The following is a 14494-nucleotide window of genomic DNA, read 5'->3' as shown; positions in this document are numbered from 1 at the left end:
AAAATCCATTAGTTAACTCCGGTTAAATTCAGTTGGGAATAACATCGGTTCGGACTGGTAATTATTGCTAGGCGACTTCCGTCAGGGCAATTTGGAATCCGGCATTAAATTTAATGGGGCCTTTCTTCCGCCCCCTCCTTTTTCCCGGTTCTTCCGTAAACCTGAGATATAATTGCATTTTGGGGTCTTCCAAGAACATTTCTATACCCTCTCTAAGGTTTGGTTCCCTGCATGGCTTGCTTTTGAATTAAGGATATACGGGAAAAGAAACCTTATTTTCTAATGATCTTGGAGTCATTTTGAAGACGCGGAAGGTTAAAGCCATTAAAATCGTTACCTGATCTCCCTCCGTCTGCCCTGAACCGCCGCATTCTGGACTATGTCCGCCCCCCCGCTACTCTCAAATAAGGTTTAATTCCGGGACCCGACTATGGAAAATCAACAACAACAATTTAATCTATATAAATCAAAGTCCTGACTGACTGATAATCAACGCACAGCCCAAACCGCTTGTCTTAGAAGGCTGAAAATTTGCAGGAACGTTACTCATAAGTAGTAATCCGCCACCATCTTAATAAATGGCGCCCAGAAATGTAAAAAATCGTCTCTATGCAACAAAGTCCGCGCGTTTCAACCGATTTCGCAAATATTTAGTACACTGGTTTCCTTTAACCTATAGACGGGCTGAATGGTCTTTCGGGTTCGATTTGTTGTCATCTTTTAAAATAGCGGCCAGAAACTTAAAAACCCTTCTTTATGGAATAATGTCCGCGTGAAAAGTTATAAAAAATTTCCCGACGGGCAACGCCGAGTGCCTTCGCTCCTAGGGTGCTACAAAAATATTAGTCATCAGTAAAATCTACCCATTCTTTATAACATTTTGATGGAAGTTCTTATTACACGCGAGCGACGCCGGTAACAGCTAGTAAACAAATATTTAAAACCTCAAACCGATACCTGTTTCTGTTTTTGCCCATCAGTAAATTTAATATTCCGGTGTAAATATTTATTACACCGAAACCCTCCAACCCCCCACGTGACTAAATTAAATTAAAATGGGTCCCATGGATATTGATTGCGATAACTTCAAGTGCTTATTACGTAAAGAAAAGTGATACGGTCGCAAGAGCGGCCTTTTTGCTTTCTTGAGAAAATGACTTAGTCCCCAAGAAAGACCCGGGTGAGCTGTAGATTGTCAAGGTGTTTGGTAGAGTGTAAGATCCGTGGGGGTGTCAAACCCCCTTCCCCCTTAACTCTAGAACCCCTGATAGCGTCTCGGTAACATCAACTCCCAAAGCTCTCATACTCATCGACGCGTAAGTCAAAAATCTGTTTGCTACGATGCTCATATAGACTATTTTTACTTTCAATTTATTCACAAGGTTTAATTTATTTATAAGAATGCGTATACCAAAGTCAGACGGGAGATAGCTCGCGTATTCGAATCAAAATGGTCTATATCAGCTCGTGGAAAATCTCGCGCGCTTGAACGTGCGTTTTTGTTCAAACTTTGTTTTACAATAGAGCGAAAGCCGATGCTCTTAAATATATAGTGATAACTTTAATAGAAAAGAAAGTAGTTTAGAAGAAGTTAGGATGAACTGGGGGTACTAGGAGTAGTGGCACTTTGGTCTTATAGTTTTTCTTGTTTTCCCCATCCCGAATTATCATAACGACATTAGCGCTACCGGAGAAATGAGGGGAAGCATAGATATTAGAAAAAGACATAAATCTATGGAACAGATTGACGCATCACAATTTTAATTTTGAGTTTAAAATTTATTTATTTTCATTGATTTCCCATAGAACCATACCACTTCCCCTTTTGGCATATCCCCTGTATAATTTTAACCATTGCCGTGTATAATATTAAACTGAAGTATTTCTTATATCTATGTATCAGGCAAATACAGGCATTGAAATATATATCAAGGCTATAGCGAGGTTTATTCCCAACTCAAATCAATTTAAAAGTTTTGCCGAGCACATGGCGAGAAGGCAAGGCAGGGCCAAACCTCCGTCGTATTTCTAGGAAAAGGCCTAAATTCCCCGAGGCACTAGGCTTAACAAGGCGTACAGTAGTAGGTAGGGACCCCTCTTCCCGCCGCCGTGTACTTCTAGCCTTAAGGCTCCAAAGGGAGGCTTGGAGGGGGGAATAACCAAGGGGGAGAAATATACCTTCAAACTCTCGGTATATCAATTTGCCGCGAAACTAATGCGGTGTAAATCAGAATTATCTCCGCCAGGCTGGACTCATTTGAATGAACCTGATTGCCTTGCCCCCCCCCACCTTCCCTTACCTTACCTCGTACGACGCAACCCCCCCCCTCCCACTAGGAACTGTATATTTCTACTCAAGACTACTAACTGTACCTTGGAAACTTTCTAGAAGTAGATTAAACAAAAGTTATAGAATTATTCTGGTTAAAGGCCCTTTCAGAGTAGAGCAAAATCTTACGTTCCCCTAAGAAGCCTCGATAATTTTGTTTGGGTACATTCATTTAAATCCCTGTTCAGACGTCAGAGCGGACGACTTTATATGGTGTTTTTTTTTCTTTCTTTTTCTTTTAAATACTTTACAGACTAGGAGGATTAATACCATTTACACAGGGAGGCCGGGCTTCAGGTGTTACACTGGGTGGAGTCCAAAGGCCTAAACCCAGGCGTCCTTGTGTAAATGGTATGAATCCTCCTAGTTTTAAAACTATGTATACTAAAATAGGCGAATCCAAAATTACAAATACCGCCCCAAGAATAACGAAACTAAAGCGTAGCTCAGTTGATCAGGCGTGAGTTGGGCATGATCGAGTGAGCTATGGATAAAGAAAAAGTGCTAACGAGGTGGTGCCATCTCTACGGTGTGACGGTGCGACAAATTTGAACAATTTTAAATCATGTAGTTGTTGACAAGTGACTCTAATTAATCCAGCAAAGTTACTTCACCGATCAGATTTTTAGTCTTTAGTGTAATTTAAGCTCCCACCATCTTTCTGTATTAAGGTCTATAAGGAAATAACGTGGAGTGCCGCTAGTATATAGTCTGAATGGGTATTTAGAAGACTTGGCTTCAAAATTCCTGTACTTTTGTATATTTTTCGCGCTCTCTCTCTCTAACAGGCTAGCTGGAGTTCCTCTAAATTTGGACTGGTGCATGGGCTTATGTTTTCAGATATTCAGTTCCATCTCGCTCTGTATTAGGATATGCAAATTGGGGGGTTACTCGGATTCGGAACGAGATCTACCTTTTTTTCTACCCTTGGCTTTCTATTAGTGTTGGCTAAATCACTTACTAAGCGAGTTAAGCTAGATTCCCACTCGACCGAAAAAAACCGGCGGAAATCACACAGCCAACAGTAGAAATTTTAACTTAAGCCGGCGTCCGGCGGTAGACCGTTCACACTACGACTGAATTTTCAGTTCGGCGGTAGATATTTTTGGGTCACATGACAGATTTGAGTTATTTCCACAACATCTGTTTCACACTCTGAATTTCTATCTTTGTCCCCTTGTCGCTTAGATCGTACAAGAAGGGATATTTTCTAACCTCCTCAGTAAAGTCTTCCTTATTAACATCTTATCTCTTTTTACTTTCGTAAGTTTAATTTTTCTTTCTTGGTGGTATGTTTCCATTTCCAATAAGCCTTGGTCAACCACAAAAAAATGGCGGCTATCAATCGATCTCGCGTGTGCGTGCGCTCTTGAAATTTATGACGTTGTCAGTGGGATAATTTCATTGGCTGAGACACCGGCGTAACGCCGAACACGACCGAAAAAATAGAACACAACTTACGCCCGACAGAACGGTAATTCCGTCGGACTCGGCGTAAAGATTTTTCGGTCGAACCCCTTTCTGCCGGGTTTCCGTCGTGTTTTCCGTCGAGTGGGAATCTAGCTTTAAGAGATAATATTTTTGAGGAGGACCCAATCTTCTAAGTGCTTAGCGAGCTCCGAGCTTGAGTTTTACAACTTTAGTTTATTTACCTACTGATATTTTAGTTCACAATTTAATTTAATTTTTGTATAATAAATATTTAATAGGAAATTTTGCGATGTGAAATTAAAGGCGTTAGGCCTACCTTTAATATTTCCTTTGACTGTATGTCTTCAGTGATTAATTAACAAATTTAGTTGTCATAAATAGACCAAAATTAGGCCTGAATTATTTTCATGCATTGGAAAATAGACCAAAATTAGGCCCGAATTATATTCATGCATTGGAAAATAGACCAAAATTAGGCCCGAATTATTTTCATGCATTGGAAAATAGACCAAAATTAGGCCCGAATTATTTTCATGCATTGGAAAATAGACCAAAATTAGGCCCGAATTATTTTCAGGGATAGGAAAATAGACCAAAATTAGGCACGAATTATTTTCATGCATAGGAAAATAGACCAAAATTAGGCCCGAATTATTTTCATGCATAGGAATATAGACCAAAATTAGGCCCGAATTATTTTCATGCATAGGTAAATATAGACCAAAATTAGGCCCGAATTATTTTCATGCATAGGTAAATATAGACCAAAATTAGGCCCGAATTATTTTCATGCATTGGAAAATAGACCAAAATTAGGCCCGAATTATTTTGATGGGTAGGAAAATAGACCAAAATAAGCAAAACTATCCATTGACATGAAAATAGACCAAAATTAGGCCTAACTTATGTGTGCTAATCAGAAATAGATCAAAAATAGGCCTAAATTATACCCTTCTAGTAAAATAGGCCTATCTTAAACCCGTAAAGAAAATAAGTATAATGCAGGGGAAGATATTGGGTTAAAAACCAGGCTTAAAATGCTTGGAAATATCAAAAATCAATTTTGAGCCATGTAATATCCATTTACGAATTTCGCTCCTTCAGCGAAAAACTCTTGCTTTTTCTTTTGGGTTAGAAAAAAAACCACTTTTATTTCTTTTCTTTTATGGGGTAATATTTTAAAAATTAGCCCCCCCTACCCCCCTTTACTTTAGGGTTGAGAACGTGACCTCTTGACCCCCCTATATTATAACAGATGATGCAATCTTTGACGTTTTCAATTGAAATTACTTTACATCAAGATCGATTTGAAGAAGGAAGGAAAATTTAAAGGGAAAGTGAAACGCCTATGGTTTATTATAAAATTTCCAAAATAACTTCTTAAGTTTTTTCGCATTTCGACTCAAAATTGTCCACTGTATCCTTCCTTTTTTGGGAACACCCTGTATAAAGTTTCGGAAACTAAAATTTTCTCTCACTTGAATTCGCTGTTAAAATATGGTAGTAGTACCTTTTCCAGACTAACTTTCCAGCTTTTCCAGCGCGTTCAGGGCAAGTAATCCGTCACTCCGGGAGACCGGTATTAACTTAATTCCAGCCCCTGAAATATTATACGTATATATAAGCTAGGGGGGCGTAATTTTTTTTTAAGTTGTCAACTACTTTTTATGATGAATGAGTATTAAATAGGCCTTACTCCCACTAGACTAGTACCTTGACTCGGTGCTAAGCGTAAAAAAGTCGATAATTTCATTTAAATTTAATAAATTTACGTTTTTCTTTTTAACACTCTTGTTTAAATATCGTAATTAAAACCACGTTAAATCAGTTAATTAATTAAAACCACATTAAATCAGTTAATTAATTAAAACCACGTTAAATCAGTTAATTAATTAAAACCACGTTAAATCAGTTAATTAATTAAAACCACGTTAAATCAGTTAATTAATTAAAACCACGTTAAATCAGTTAATTAATTAAAACCACGTTAAATCAGTTAATTAATTAAAACCACGTTAAATCAGTTAATTAATTAAAACCACGTTAAATCAGTTAATTAATTAAAACCACGTTAAATCAGTTAATTAATTAAAACCACGTTAAATCAGTTAATTAATTAATTTAAGTCGCTTCTAATTACGTTACCCAAATCCAGCCCTGACGAAATTATTCTTATGTTCTTAAACTTATATAGATTAAGTTTAATTGCTTTTCGTTGTATTCAAAGGGTTATTTTGCCGACTTTACGCCCGAAGTATTCCAGTGTAGATGTGAAAACCCCAAAGCCACTGTAGCAAATATACCTCCCGTGGTTCAATTGCAACAAAATCAAAAATTTCGTGGTTCTTTGCTAGATATCTCATCCATCTAAAGTGTAACTATATATCCAGCTACATTGGAACGCTTCCCTTCTTTTACATAAAAGAATTCCACCCGTATTCCTTTTTTTGGCTTCGGAAAAGGAAAAAGTGGCACGCGCTTTTTGAACATCGAGATATTGCGCGGGAAAAAAAAGTGCGGGAAATTTCTTTTATTGTTATTTCCTAGATAGGACATAGTCCTGCAGGGATATTCCTCTCTACACCCCCATCCCCCATCCCCCTTACCGAATCCTGTACCGGAATTGTGTTTCTATAAACCTTACCGTAACCATGAGTCCATGAAACCGAAACCTCAGCCTGTTCTGTTGTTTGCGAGCGATCTAGCGAAACCACCGGGAGCAAGCAAGCAAGCAAGCTACGAAATGCATGCTGGGTAGGCACTTACGGATAGATTTTTTTCGCGCCAAAGATTTCACCATATTGCTTTCACGTGCGCCGAATATTCCATAAGCCTAATCACCATGGCAACTGATTTATTTCTAAGTCACGTGCCACGATTCGTTAAGCCTAATCAGGATGGAAATTATGCCTATTTCGCGCGAATATAATGTAAGCCTAAATCTCCATGGCAACCAATTTTGTTAAGCCTAGTTTTTAATATTAGGCCTAATGTCTACAAGAAAAAAAAGGGGGTGGCACGAAAGATTCAAATAAGATTATTTGCGATGAAAAAAAAAAGAAATAAAAACCAGTTCAAAGGGAAATTTCTGAGAGTCAATATCTACAGTGTATTGCTTAAGGGTGTTGTTGTAAACGTATAAAAGTGTACAGGGTGTTTCTGAAAGATCTGTCAGCAATTAAGGTCAGTGTTCTACTCATGACCCCTGAAATTTAATTAAGAAACTGAAAAACATTGCTAAGATAACATGAAAACGGTGCCTTTGTAGCAAAATCAGTCATAGAAGTTCCATTTTCGACTTGAAATCGTACAACAAACACGATCTCCCTTAATTTCTGACCAATTTTCTGAAACACCCTGTATAGGAACATCCCTTGGGCTATTTACGCAATTCGCAGCGGAGAGACTGTATTGAGAATGCTTTCTTTGCATTTTCTAATACCTCTCTTATTGGTCAGGTTTGATATTACGTAAGAAGATGGCTTCATTAAACCTGTATACTCTCTTTGAAGTTTCTAGCTTCGGGATTATTTTTTTAGTTATTTATTTATTTATCTTGTTTGATAGCGAGTTTTTTTTCTTTTCTAGTTTTAATTTAAATATATTAAAATTAGAATATAAAATATTAAAAACCTTTAGAGAATACAAATTGATGATTAGGCTTAACAAAATAGAAAGCTTTATTTTCATGATACGTATTTATTATTCCTTTTTTAGAGATATAAAAAAAACATTTTTACTCTAATTTTTTATTCAAAAAAAAATGTGAGACAATGCAGTAAAAAGTACGCACGAGTTTAATTCTTTATTCTAGTTATACCGTCGTATTTTGCACCCTATAGAATTTGTGTAAAGCGCGTAGCTACTAGCTACGTCGTTCTCTATTTTGGTAAAAAATAATATATTCTCTTGATTTTTTTATATGCTAATAAGTTGACTCGCTTTACATGATAAGAACTTGGAGGCAAAGCCGCCACGTGCTCTCGTTCCCCCGTCGCTTTGTTATTCAAGTCCCGCGAATTTTCTCGCGCTCCAAAAAAGGCGGGAAAGAAGAAGAAAAAGCTAGGAGCGCGTGATTGCTTTAGGAAGTCAGTGTAGAAAGCGCGCGCTTTTTTTCTTTAGCACGCGCCTAAGGTTGCCTAGGGTTTCTCCACTAGTTTCCCGCTAAAAAAACCCTAAGCCTTTTTTTCTTACACAAAAGCTTATTTCCGAGTCGAGAGAGTCCAGTATTAAGTTCTTCGTAGCCACTGAATTTTTATTGCGGAGAATCTATGAATTTTGATCATTTCTAGCCTAGGTAGGGTCGTTTTTTACCAAGTATTTTTTAGAGTACCTTAGGCCTAAATAATAGATATAAACTTATTTTTTTCACCGTGTTAAGTAATAAATTTAAATTTAAAATTGATTATAACCTACTGTTTGAAAAAATAAATAAATGGAATATAAGCAGCGGAGTGCTGCAGTGTAACCGTTTTACAGGGGCTATGGGAAAATACATCACATCTCTTGCCCCTTGATGTTGGCTTTTTTAAACTTTTTTGGCTAGACAATATTAATTTTTAAATTATGAATATTTAAACTATTTCTAAAGTTTTTTTTTCTATTTTAATTTTATTTCAAATGGATGTCATTAAGAACATCTAATTTTTAAGAATTTCAAACTAGGCCTAAGCCTATTTATTAGGCCTAACAAAAAAGAGATATTACAGTGTCGTGAAAGAGAAACCAGACAAATTTAGGGCTAACGAATTTGAAAAGTAGAAGAAAAGAAAAAGCAGACGATTTTTATGGTATAGGAACACGCGAGACAATTTAGGCCTAGATTTTTCATCCTTCAGGTATTGAAATATAAATTTTAGATCAATTCTTTTTTTTCTTTTTTTTTTGTCTTGTCCGATTGTCGTCGCACGTTGGGGAAAAAGTGCTTAATCATTGGTGAATCTTTCTTAAGCCTTGGTGCCTTTAAAAGGTGGGTGGGAAGTTTTGGGAAAGGGGGGATACGTACGTTATCTAGAGAGGGACCATTTGAAAGTATTATTCAAAGATGTCAAATACACGTGTCTTCCTCGCCCCGCTCCCCGCGTCCTATTATGCCACTATCAATCTCCAAAGGGTGGGGGTGGAAGAGGGGGACGGAATATTTTTAGAGGAGCTATACTTTCAACGTCATAATCAATATTGGAAATTGGGTTGATACCCAACGACTATTACTGAACGGGGGCTGAAACCCCCCCCTCTCTGGAAGAATGAATGTGAGGGATGCAATTAAAATTGTCCGTACAACAACCTCCCCCCAGTTCTTACATTGAAGTTTCATTTTTATAAATGTCGAAATATGTTTAAAAATCGCTTTGCCAAATTTGAACTGTGTAAGAAGAACATTCTTTATTCTAATTTTGAAATATTTGTTTTTCCACTTCGGCAATTCGGTTTGCAATTCTTCTAATTTGTCTTTTTTTTTTAAATTGCCGAAATTTTTGCCGCTTCGATGCAATTTATCCATTCGTCTTGCTGTTGAATTTGGCAATCTACCAAAAATATGAGAAGGGACAATCTCTTTCTCTCTCTCTCTCTACACCGGCGGGACCCCGATTTTACTCATTTCTTAGTGGACTCTAGCCATCAATCCTAATTTATCTTGTCTAACCCTTTCGACCCCCATTTGACCACCCCCTACCGCCGCCCCAACAGTCTGTCAACTGTCCTTTAGACGGACAATCTAGTTAATGGTGTGTCATCCCATCCATGAACTCGCTTGACCATCTATATATATATATACATATATATATGAAAACTGATTTTGTTTTTCCGTGAAAAGAACTCGTGAAAGAATTAAGTTTAGCTTACATTGTCCCTTTTGTAAGGTTGCGTTCAGACCATGTAGGTAAAATTAACAAAAATTTGCTAATTCAAGGCCTTTTCAGACGATACAACTTTTTGGGTCAATTTGATGAGTCAACTTGAGTTGAGTAAACTAATTTGGACTTGCGAACAGAAGTTGAACAAGTTGAATCACCACATTAACAATTTTTGCTGACTGAACTTTTTGACCCATCAAGTTGAGTCAAAGGTTGTACCATGGATTTAGTATAGAAGCTTACGCTTCATGGATATATCACTAACCTTAATACACACACCACATATATTCCTCCTCTGAAAAGGCGCGAACTGATTTGTGACGTAGAATTTGAGGAGGGGGTTATAGTAGCACGCGCGCCGAGAGAAAAAAACCTTTGACTCAATTTCTACGTCATCAGCGAGCTTGTACCCATACCCGTGGGAAATTTATGACATAAATGTGGTTACACATGTGTGAAGGCTACAATCACATATCCATGAAGCGTAAGCTTCTATACTAAATCCATGGTTGTACCGTCTGAAAAGCCCTTTAACCGACTCAAAATTGATTTCCCATAGAGCCCTCCCACTGTCCTTAACCAAAATAAACTTACTATTATTTTAGAAGGACATTTCACCTTCCCTTTGGAATGAAATAAAGGTGTCAGACGAATGGATTATTTCTTCCCCCCTCCCCAAACCCCCTGTTCTTAATAATGGGTAGTGGCCGGGCTACGAAATTAAGCGACCAAATCCGAGAATGCGGGGATGGTAACACTCAATAAATTCGGCCGCAATAACTTGGCACGTAAACTGATATTTTGGGCCTTGATAGGGCCTATCGATCTCTTCCCTTCCCCTTCCACCCGTCCCCCGGGAGGGGGGGCGAAGTGGGAACGCCCCTTATTTCGAAGCCCGAAGTAATAATTCAAAATATCAGATTAGCAAATTCGATATGGAAACATATCAAATTGGAAATTGAACATGTCAACTATTTACCTTTCTCGTTTTGAAATGCAGCGCACGAATCCCAACTCTTTCATATAGTTTAATAATGAGATATGTATGTTGGATATGGATGGGAGGATAATCAATCAATTTAATGGAAATTTATTTCAATTGGTTATTTTAACACGGTTCCATTCTTTGTTTCTATTCTATTTTATTTTATTTATTGTTAGGGTAGTCGAAAAATTTAGTAGGACACTTTTGTTTGGGGATTAAGTTGAACTACTATATGCATGTTTTGAGGATATGTTTCTTAAGGTTTTTTTTTGTTGGCCATATTTTTTATGGTTTAATTTGAATTAGGGTTTTTTAGGCCAGTTTTTTATATTTATATTTCGAGAAACATTTTTGTAGGCCAGATTTCTTATGGATAAAATTGGACTTGGGTTTTTGTAGGCCAGATTTTTAATGGGTGAAGTTGGACTTGGGTTTTTGTAGGGCAGATTTCTTCAGCCTGTTAAAGTTGGTGAAACTTTTTTAGACCGGGTTTTCTTAAGAGTTAAATTAAGTACTGGTAGTCCAATTTTCTTTGCACAGCTAAAACATGGGGAAGACACACAACGATGAAATATATTTATATCTCGGATTTAATTTAGGAGAAGTCACGTATGGAGGCGATAAACAACCGAATTTCAGTCACAATGCAAATAATATCTGTGAATCTGTGAATACTAAATGCAAGCTTACGATAAATTTCCATGAAAAAAAAATAACTCGTTCGCGCCTTTTTCGGACGGTTTGGCATGGACTAAAAATGAAACTAGTAAAAAATCTCGCGCCATTTTATCTGCGCACGAGCTAAAACCGATTTGGAGGAGGAAATCTCGTGCAATTTTTAGAAGAAAAAAAGAAACGAAATCTTCGGTCATACCATAAGCTTTTGCTGAACGGATTTAATCAAAGTGGTTTGAGTATCAGTTCCCTCCCCCCTCCCCGTGCCTTAAAGGGAATATGAAACACACCTAAATATAATAAAACTAGGAATACATACAGCTAATTGGAATAATTGAACAATAGATCACGAGATTCACGTCACGTAAAAAATCGCAGCGCGCATGCCTGAAAAACCGGAAGTAGCGTCATAGCGTGATGACGATTTCTTTAAGTTTTCAAGCCCGGTCCAAAAATGCCTTATGGAATATATTTGGGGGGACGCAATGATTCCTATAAGCTGTATGCATTCCTGACTACACAAATACTCGCTGTCTTTTTTTAACTCTAGAGAATTTCAAGTTCCCTTTGAACAATTTCAAAAAGAGGGATTTTAACCAATGTATTTATGACACACATAGAAAAAAATGGGTCCAGTTTCCAATGGACCGAAAACATTTTAGAGGGGCCTTATCAAATACGTAAGAGGGGGGGGGGGTCAGATTTAAAGGCAAAAGGGGGGAAGTGAAGACCGAAATAGAATTGGAGAAAATGCATTTGGCAAGGCCTAAAGACTCCTCCCTACCTCCCTCCCACCCCCAACCCCCGCCTCTCTCTCTTTCCCAAATACCCAGAAGCCCATTTTACGAAGATTGATTGGCTAAGCCTTTGTCGTCAAACATTTATTCCTATTTCTTTCTATTCAATATTGTTGTATATTGTCGTTACGCCGTCTTTTTTTTTTTGGTTTTGTTTCTTTTTGTAGTATACGCTTTGCTTTTCTTAAGCCTTGGTTTGACTAAGGCTAAAGAATATCAAATATTGCCTTGGAAATAAGACTCGAAAATATAACCAAGATTTTTTGGTTGCCTTTTATTTCTGTCATAATCGTAATATCGTTTTGTCACGAGGAAGTTTGACGCTATATAGGTCGTTTGACAGTGTACGAAACGTTATTGACAGCTTACGTCGTAAATGATTTGGAAAAAGGCGTATTAGGCTTAGCTATTTTTTATTTCAGTTAATTTTATATAATCTTAAGCCTAATTTTGATCATGCAACTTTCACGTAATTTGATACGGTTTGATTAGCACGCGCGCTCACTCCTCAACCCGTTTTATTTTCCTATATCAGGGATAGATTTAATTTTAGAAGTAGGAAAGGAGAACGGTTAGTATTTGCTTCCGTCCGACTCATAGCCCAGTATGGAGCCCCTCCCTCCAACACGTAACGAAAAGTTTAAATTATCTTATTGGCTGACTTAAACTACGTTTTGATGACGTTGCTGACGGGGACGACGAAAAATACGTAATTCCTTTTTACCTCTGTCGCTATGACACGCCTCTTCTTTCATACCCCCCCTCCGTCCCGTGGAAGGGGGTCGGGGACTTTGACGCGCGCCCACGTTACTCTGTTCTCCATTCCTACTTCTAAAATTAAATCTATCCCTGCCTATATACATATACACTGTTGTGTATCCTTTAAGCCTAAAAAAAGTAAAAACCAAGGCCTAAAATGTTCCCCAAAACTAAACGGTTTGTAAAGTCTTCATTACTGTATTATTTTTAATCGCCAGGAATTTCCCGGCCCCCATCAACAACCTTTGGGGGTTCCCCAAAACCCTGCCCGCGATCTCTTTATTTCATTAATCGTTAGTTTATGACATTTAAGCCGGGTTTACACGACGCATTTTGCCACCAAGGCCTAAACCATTTAAAAATAATAAGAATAATAAAATAAGCGTATTTGCATTTTCTTTTTTAAAATATCTTTATGATAAACGACAAAATGCATATATATTTAATTCAACTTTTCTAAAACTATTTCAAAGTTTCTCGTGTAAACGCTGCTTAAAATGATTGTGTGTGTAAGGGGGGGAGGTATGGGAGATGCCGTTAACATTTTGATTCTAGGTAAACAAAAGCTGACGGACTTTGCCTTGTACTCTGGAAACTCTCTTATCCTGTTTCCGCTAGAACTAGTAGAGGGGATGGGAGGGGGGACTTCCACCCACACGAACATCCCCACTAAGTTCTCTCCCGTTTAATCGGTCGCTTATGATTGGTTAATCGAAGCGGAAGTGACGTTCCCCTATTGAGTTCCGTTTTTAATAGAATAGAGAGATTATTAAGAACGGAAGCTGGTTGTATCGATGCCCCCCACCCTTACCCTAACCCCCAGAAAGGCAATTCCTGATTGAGGACTTCCGCGGTAAAGCACTTAAAACATTTTTTTTTTTTTTTTTTAAACAAAAGAAAAATCGGGGGTTGAATTCTCCCAACGCATTAAGTCTAATGTATAACATTTAGATACAAATCTATTTTTAAATAAGTTTTAAAAAAGTTTTCCCTATTAAATGGTAAAGGTTCAACATGTTGTATGTATGCGTATCAAGTATTGCCAGACATTTGTCACATGTGCAATAATTTCAACTGCGCTATCTACAACAGATACTGAAAATCTTGTAGTATTTATTCTGTTAATTCGATTCAGTAATTATCATTCAGTTCCAAACAAACCCGAACAGATGCTATAGTCGCACATTACTGGCAATAATGAAGCGCATGCGCGGTTAAAGTTAAATTTCTCTAGCCTCTTTAGTACATGCACACCAACAAGTGATGTCTAGTTTATTAGGGAGAAGTTATAAGATGCCTAAGTATTCGCGCGCCATAGTCCCAGTCCCCCATTTCAAAATACAAGGGGGGGGGGACGTAAAAGGAGGCCGGGCTATTTCGCCTCTCCTCAGTCGGAAAATACCTAGTTTTCGTCATTGGCGTCGCGCTGACGTGAGTTTTCAAGAACCAATGAGATGCTGCTGGTTGTAATTTAGAGGCGGGGCTTAACTCCGGACGTACGTTTGGACTATAGATAAAGCTAGATTATAAATGTGGCGATTTTATACCTTCTCCCTAGTAAACTAGATATCGCTTCTTGTGCACACTTTATATTGTAATTTTCAATTATCCTTTCTTTCTCTTTTACGACTAAAATTGAATATACTTAACTAATGACGTC

The 14494-nt window shown here is 37.6% G+C and overlaps 1 protein-coding gene across 1 annotated transcript in view; it reads left to right on the top strand.

Annotated features, from left to right (window-relative positions):
• Invadolysin (leishmanolysin-like peptidase, invadolysin) overlaps positions 1-14494 on the top strand; it is an 88913-nt gene that overhangs the window by 53061 nt on the left and 21358 nt on the right. The gene's annotated exons all lie outside the window — the stretch shown is intronic.

The sequence above is a fragment of the Phalangium opilio genome, unplaced genomic scaffold (assembly GCF_054372755.1).
Source record: "Phalangium opilio isolate 3A_F unplaced genomic scaffold, DU_Popi_V2 ptg000082l_1, whole genome shotgun sequence".
In the NCBI taxonomy this organism is placed as follows: domain Eukaryota; kingdom Metazoa; phylum Arthropoda; class Arachnida; order Opiliones; family Phalangiidae; genus Phalangium; species Phalangium opilio.
This window is presented reverse-complemented; position numbering and strand designations above follow the sequence as displayed.